This window comes from Nannobrachium achirus, assembly GCF_963921795.1.
Source record: "Nannobrachium achirus genome assembly, chromosome: 19".
Classification (NCBI taxonomy): domain Eukaryota; kingdom Metazoa; phylum Chordata; class Actinopteri; order Myctophiformes; family Myctophidae; genus Nannobrachium; species Nannobrachium achirus.
The window spans coordinates 54,483,351-54,491,959 of record NC_137826.1 but is presented as its reverse complement, the minus strand read 5'-3'; positions in this window follow the sequence as shown (position 1 = coordinate 54,491,959).

Below are 8,609 nucleotides of genomic sequence, written 5' to 3'. Positions count from 1 at the left end.
GCTATTTTTGAAAAAGTCGTGAAAATGTGTGCAAATCTTTGAATATATGTATTTTCAAAGCGAACGATTGTAACTCAAATGTTGCTTCTGGGTGGTCCCTGGAACTAAATATTTTGAGATGTGGGTCCGTGGCCAAATAAATATCAGTTTGGGGGTCCTTCACATGAAAAGGTTTGCGAACCACTGACATAGTAGTCTCTCAAGAAAAGACTAACTGAGCTCCAGTTAAGTGAAAAGGACCTTTTCTTTGACGATGGCCGGCCAGATTGCTGACATAGAAAACATTGGGTTTTTCAAAAAATCTTAGAAGGATTCAAAAGACACTTATAGAATTGGGTCAAAATGATAATTTTCACGATTAAAAATAAACAGCAGATCTACAAACTCGCAGGGCGGCACTCGGTGCCGCGCTGTGAGCTTATATATCTGCTATTTTTCAATAGTTAAAGCATAAAATAATGATACACAATAATGTGTACCCGTTCTGAATGGGTTAAAAGAATCCCTCACAGTCTTAGTAGGCCTTAAAGGAGTAGTTCACCACTAAAATGCATTATTTTCTCTTGATTACTCACGCCATGGAGACTTGAGTTCAAGAAGATATATATTTGTTTTGCATTTGTCGCATTCCTAAGATAAAACATTGATAATCGTAAATTTACCCCCACTGATTCCGGATGGAGACCCAAATGCATTTGTGTTCCCATCCGGAATCAACCCTGATACAGTATGTCCAAAACACAATTGTGAGGTAATTCAAAAAAAGAACACAGTGTTCCAGACAGTGACTTATTACAAGTAAAAGACGGCACCTTGCGAGTGGGCGTGGTCACAAATCATTGTGTCACATGTTCTGCCTTGGGACGTTCTCTGGAAGATAACCTAGAGGACAAAATAACCACAATTAACAGTTACAAGTAACTCACAGACGGACCGGCAGACTAACACAATTATGTTCGGCACTGTAAGCATACCTTGATGCCAATAACTTTAGTCATGTAACAAATTGAAAGCAGGACTATTATGATTATGTGTAAGAGAATATTTATGTGTTGTAGTGTTGCTACTTTTACTTAAAGGAGTAGTTCACCCCCAAAATGACTTTTTTTTCTATTGATTACTCATGCCATGGAGAGTAGAGTTCAATAATATTTTTAGTTTTTTGTCACATTCCTAAGACAAAAATGTGATAACAATAAATTTACCCCCATTCATTTCGGATGGTGACCCGTTTAGAAACGGGTCACCATCCGGAATCAATGGGGGTAAATTTACTCAAATCAAATTTTTGTCTTAGGAATGTGACAAAAATAGGGTGACCATATTTTCAGCCACTCAAACCGGGACGCAAAACTCTGTTGCCTAAAACTGGGACCCTAAAAGCAATGCGCACGTTACCGCGCACGCGCGTGCCCATTCTCTAACGTTCGTGCACGCGCACACACGCACCGCAGGGTTGCAAACAGGCAGTGAGTGATCGACAAACAGGCTCAGTGTTGAATTCAGACGCGCAATGAATTTGTTCCTTTTTTCTGATTGATTAGGTGAGCATGTTTTCATGAAAAGAACATGATAAATGTCTATGCAACCACTGAAAACAGCTACTATTATTTTAATTCTGGCGAAAACCGGGACAATTTTGTAGTGAATGTTGAAAACCGGGACATATTAGTGTTTTAGAGATATTTGTCGGGACAGCGGGACACGCAGCTTCAAAACGGGACTGTCCCGGGTAAAACGGGACGTCTGGTCAGCCTAGACAAAAACCAAAAAATATGATTGAACTCTACTCTCCATGGCATGAGTAATCATTAGAAAAAAAGTCATTTTGGGGGTGAACTACTCCTTTAAGTAAAACAGGCGAGTCCTTGTTCCAGCACTAGTAGAAGGTGAATTGTTGAGTGTACTTACTCAAAAAGTTAATGTCAAGCCCTAGCTTGTCCAAAACACAATTGTGAGGTAATTCAAAAAAGAACACAGAGTTCCAGTGACTCTGTTGTAGTTATTATTAGTCACAAGCTATTTTTAATGTTGTATTCACACGCACGAACGCACACACACTTTCATGTTTTCTCTACTTTTCAGCAAAACTCTAATCGTAAATTTACCCCCACTGATTCCGGATGGAGACCCAAATGCATTTGTGTTCCCTTCCGGAATCAATGGGGGTACATTTATTGTAATCAGATTATTGTCTCAGGAATGCAACAAATACAAAAAAATATTATTGAACTCAAGTCTCCATGGCGTGAGTAATCAATAGAAAAAAGGCATTTTAGCGGTGAACTATGAATAGTTCATCTTTTACTCAAGTCCTGTTGCAAGTTGATGATGCCACTGGACCACACATGGACAAATGGCATCATCAACTTGATGCACACACGCACAATCACTGACCAGCGCCCAACGGGCACTATAAATAGTTCATCTTTTACTCAAATCCGGTTGCAAGTTGATGATGCCACTGGACCACACATGGACAAATGGCATCATCAACTTGATGCACACACGCACAATCACTGACCAGCGCCCAACGGGCACTATAAATAGTTCATCTTTTACTCAAGTCCGGTTGCAAGTTGATGATGCCACTGGACCACACATGAACAAATTAATAATAATTAAAAATAAAATTAATATTAAGCTACTAATGCAGTGCTGGAAAAAGTACTCCATTCCCATTGAAATACATTGACGGACCGTAAAGTAAAGGTCCAGAATTAAAAAATGTACTTCAGTAAAAGTATGGAAGGGTTGGCGTCAAAATGTACTTCAAGTACCAGTAGTAAAATGTTTGAAAATAGCCGATCTACAAGCTCACAACTGTGACAGGGAAATGTAGTTTCACAACAGGCTAATGACCAGTTAAAGTCATGTAAGTGTTAGTTCAAAGGAAAGGTGTGGGTGTTACCCATGTGAAGAACACTGGAAAAAAGAGAAAGAAATCCCAAGTCACCTGAAGGAAAAAAACAATGACTGAATCAGATGATATCTACACGATCAATGCCCTCCTACACCTGCACATTTTGTATATAAGAAGTCCATCACAGGTTAGAAAGTACAGACATCAACCACTGCACTCTTCAACAACACTGCTGAACATAGAGCTGACCAGGCCCTGACACCATGACAATGGAGCATCTCTTCACCATTCTGCTTGGGATTTTCACCCTCTCAGCTGGCCTTCAAGCTAACCCTGTGCCTCCCATCGGTGACTTCACGCCTGAATTAATATGGACACCCAATATGCCCAAATGTGTACGTTTTATTGTTTATCTTTTTAACTAAAAAGTTTTTTACTTTTTTTTTTTCTAATATTCTGCTTTCTTACACACAAACAGAACGCATCAAAATTCTACACTCCCAGGACCTCCACTCCCGACAGCGACATGACGGTAAGAGTTATTATCTGCAATTAGGTTGATTTAATATAACATGACCACTGTATAGTAAAGAAAGAAGAGTGTTATTATTGCCTCTTCATGATACTGGATATATACTGTAAATGTAGTTCTAGGCAGACATGAGTTAAGGAACACTGCAATTGTCTAACGTTCACGTTGCCCAAGGAATATGAAATACTGCATAATGCTGATGAGTAATGTATTTTTGATCAGCAAGTTATTTGTTCATTATACTTTTACAAACCACATGCAAAAGGAAGTGTACAGGAAAAGACAGCTTTGGCATGTGTCTCAGAGCAAATGTGTGAAAACCACAAGCTCTTCTTCATTCAGTCACAGTACTGAACAACACAACTGTCTCTGTTCTGTTCACATGCAGGACTCCTGCGTATACTGGTGTTTTGAAGCTGAGCTGGGCAACATAAAGGATAGGTCTACATGCAAGACTGATGCAGGACAACGTCTCCAAATAGACCTGACAAAGGGTTACTTGCACGGCATGCAAAAGGTAAGTATTTAAAATAAACATTTACTGCCAAACAATTAAGAATACAGAGTGACTCCTGATAATGCTCAGTTCCACCTAGAGAAACTAACGTAAGGTGATGTGTTATGGTTGTTACAGGGATGAAACTAATAACCCTATTTTGAATTCCCAGTAGAACACATTTTAAACAGATAATGGGTACATTTCAGTATAACGCTTGTGTATAATTACAGTATTAATATTACATTTCAAAATACGGTTAGTTTCAAAAACTAGTTCTGTTTAGATATTAGAATTATTTATTTAATTTGGTTATGTAAAAAAAAAAAAAAAAAGCACAATAGCACTTACCCGACTCACAGATGATAAACACAATTACGATTTTTTAAGTTGTGATATGTGGTTAAAATAGTTTAGGCAGTAGCTTGGAGATGGTTTAGTTGAGGTATACAGTATTTGTAATTTAGGATGGGTTTAGCAGACGATATTAGTTGACCTCTGTTTCTATAAACTCTGACTCCAGGAATCAGTGGTATGGTGCCATTCAGGAGCCAAAAAAATTAAAAATAAATTAAGAAAGCACTTAAAGGAATGTATTTAAGTAGTGATCAAGAGTTTATCACTTGCTGGACATAATGGAATGAATCTTCTTTACAGGGAACAACCAACTCTGAAGACTGTAACTGCGGGAGATTCTGGGAAGAACGTCCTGTGGAAGAGTTTCTTATCAAACTTAAAGAGGTTGTTGAAGCAATAATACAGAAGAACAACTCATAGCGTAGCTAGAAGGAACCCCATGTGCTTTATTACAAGCTGGGGTTGGGGGGACTGGGGTCTTGGTCACTTGTTCCTTTAAGTCACTTTGTTAAGTATGACAGCACCCTCAGTAGGCTCATACCTACTTCTCCACAAGTGACACCTGCAGCCACAACACTAGAGGGAGTGACCATGATCTGGTACACCCACTTTATAACACACATTCTCATTCTAATACTTTACCATGTCTGGAAAATGTAAATTAAGTATTTATTTATTTATTTATTGTGTCATATTTATGCAATTTGTACACTTGAATAATAATATTTATTGTCAATATATGTATTGTTTGTGTGCTATTGATTATGCCTAGAAACTCAACTTATAACTTGGTATAATAAAACAGTATTTTAAGCAGTGGAAATGGTGTGTATGTCTATGCTTGCATGGTCTTCAAACCTCTCTTCTTTCATGTACTCGGAGGTAATACAGCGTAGTTTGATGACCAGCTATCATGGTTTAGTTTTGGGTCATTAAAAGCCGCCCTCGCTTTACCAGATGTCACATTAAAATGATGAACACATTAATTCATTTCTAATTACAATGCAATATTGTGATTGGGAAATGGAACATTTTGCATAATGGCTACTTTTATGTTCGGCACTGTAAGCATACCTTGATGCCAATAACTTGTTGAGCTGTAGGAGGGTGAATTTCCTCAACGACAAACACAGCAAACCTCATGTCAGTGTAGCGTGGGAAATAAACCCATTGTTCAGTCATATAACTTCATCACCCACCAAGGAAACATGATCCAATAATCGCAAACATTGTCTACTGATGTCATGTTTACCTCAGCAAATGGAACATTATTTATCCTGTTTACAAAGTGCATTACATTCTCACACCGACCTCCTATAATCGACAACAACACTTCACTGTCACTGAGCGGAATGTGTGTCTTGTACCTGTGATCCCTGGGGTGCTTCCTTGACCTCCGCAGGGACCTTGGGAGCCGCGACGTGGAGAGGTGGTGCCGTTGCCACCAAGTGTAGCTCGTATGCTGTGTCCCCGCCTCAGCTAGCTGGTTCCCTTTTATGTTTATGTTGCTTTTTAAATGTAGTTAGTTAGGCGCTTTTAGATTATAATGTAGGAATTCTGTTTGTTTAGCGTATAGAAGCCGTATTAGGTACCTTTTTAACCTAGCCTCGGTTTTCAGTTATTGTTTTGCTCGATTTGCTCCAAAGTTGTCATTCGAACCGGTGTTAGCCTTGGTTTTAAAATAGTGAGGATCAGACCTCCCAAAGTTGTTGCAGTCTGTGTTTTTATTGATTTCAAGAGCACTCGACACTCGAATAAATGATTTACTTTATCATAACGTATTGGTAAATGTGGGTGTTTTTTCTTAATTTTTATCCCACAATTTTGTAACCCATTTTTTCACCCAGTGCTAATTGCCTATGTAATCCTGGGCTCTGCTCTCCCTCTGCCGCGCCAAGGGAGACAACGGACTGACCTCATGCTTCCTTCTATGCATGAGGAGTCCAAGTTGCTCCTTTTCACCTGACAGTGGAGATTTCCCTGGTTTGGACGTAGCGCGTGGAAGGAACACGTTATTCCAACCAGTTCCTTTCCCCTCCATCAGGCGCCCCGGCTGGCCAGGGGGAGGCATTATTGAGACCAGGATTACGTGCATGTTTTTGTGAGGGTATCAACCCTAGGAGACACGGGGAGAACATGCAAACTCCACACAGAAAGGCCCTATCGCCAACCCCACCTAGGGTGTGGGCGCTGATGACGCGGAGGAGGAACACGCCGCCAGAGCCCACAGCGTCCCCCGGCGGGAATCGAACCCAGGAAAATGTGGGTGTTTTAAGCAGTGCCACATAGGGGTTCAGTGTATTGCTCAAGGGCACTTAAGCCTCTATCAGAGTCCAGGGTGAAGAGCCTATCACCGCAAATTTTAGGTGTAAAGCTATCCACCTAATATAACGTGAGAAAACAAGTGGAGGCCATCATAGTCAGTCACGGCGAAGTCCTGTCACTGTGACCGACTGGTCTAGATCGACCAATCAGTGAACGGGGTGATGGGTCGATCTGTCTGATAGAAAGATAGAAAAGAAAAATTACATCTTAGATTTCTCAAGTACATTCTAAAAGTAAAAACAACTACATGTAGTAATATGGTGTATGGAGAGCTGGGGAGATACCCAATTTGTATTTCAGTTAAAATGAGACTTATCGGATACTGGGCCAGGTTGATTGAAGGCAAAGAGAGTAAATTGAGTAGAATAATGTACAACTGTTTGCTTAACCTGTTTTACACAGGCGTATATGTATCACCATGGGTCTCCCAAGTTAAGAGAATACTGGACGACTGTGGTCTGTCATATATCTGGCTGACCCAGAAATGCAACATTAACTGGCTGAAACAAACTGTCGAACAAAGGCTGAAAGATCAGTTTTTGCAAAATTGAACAAGTGAACTTAGCAGTGTGACATCATGTGACATTTATGCAGAGTTTAAACAAGAGTTTAAACTAGAAAAATACTTACTGTGTGAAAACCTTAATTATAGAAGGGCAATCTGTAATTTCAGAGTAAATAAAACAAGAACTCCAAAGGTTAATGGCAGATATAAAGGGTTGGAAAGAAGCCAGAGATTTTGTAACCTATGCAATGACAACAGAGTCGGGGATGAGTACCATTTACTGTTTGAGAGTAAGAACCTTACTATTTTGAATCTCAGACAAAAATACTTGCCAAAGTACTATACAACCCATCCATCTATGTGGAAACTGATTTTATTACTACAAGCTGACAAGGCAAAAGTTATATGTAAATTGGGAGCTTTCCTAAAGAACACCTTGCCCTTGTTCAAATAATGTGTCATGCCCGCTTTTCCGCTACGTCTGTTTGAATATTATTGTAATGTTTGTAATGTTTTGTATACTATTTATGTATATAATATGAGCTGTGCTCCATACCATGTGATCATGGTTGTGAGCTAAATAAATGATGATGATGATGATGAGTAAAAACAGAGAGATGTGTCTGTAGCCGGGGAGCCACAGGCCCAAAAGCTCAAAGAATAGGATGTTACCTGTGATGTCATGACATACTTTTAATTTTTGTTTTTTCTATTAATTTGGTCATCAAGGTCCACAGAATGAGAGGCCTGCTCTGCCGGAAATCCTGCGAAAAAAGTTATGGCCATTTGTATATTCACTCCATCGACTTCAATATAAAGGAAAGAAACACACCAAAAAAAAATATGAGCATGTGAGGGGTCAAACTAGGGATTCTTGATGATTCTGAATCCATTGCAAGCACTTGTTTTGCATGAAAAACATTCCTTGGGCTAGAAAACGGACCAAAATAACGGTGAAAAGTGATGACTCATCACTTTTCACAGGTTTGAGAGGCTGAAATCTAGCCCAAGGAATGTTTTTCATGCAAAACAAATGCTTGCAATGGATTCAGAATCATGAAGAACCCTTATTTTGACCCCTCACATGCTACTTTTTTTGGTGTGTTTTTTCCAGTATAGTGAAGTCAATGGGAAACTTTTTTTCGCAGGATTTCCGGCAGAGCAGGCCTCTCATTCTGTGTACCTTATTGACCAAATTAATAGGACAAACAAAAATTTGGAGTATGTCATGACATCACAGGTCCTCTCTCATTTTGGCCCAGTGGCTGCCCGGCTACTGGATAGCTCTTCACCGCGAGTAATGACGCAATGTTGTAGTTTTATGACTTAAAAAGACTACACCGCGGTGGATAGCTTATCACCGCGGTGCCTACTATGATAGGGGCTTGACAGTACAGGGAGCCTTCTGTTTCCCATGCGCACCCTCTACCGATCATACATGGGCATCTGGCGGCCCGGGGGCCACATGCGGCCCTCACCTTCACTTAATGAGGCCTGCAGGTTAATATTGGAGTACTGATATATTATTGAT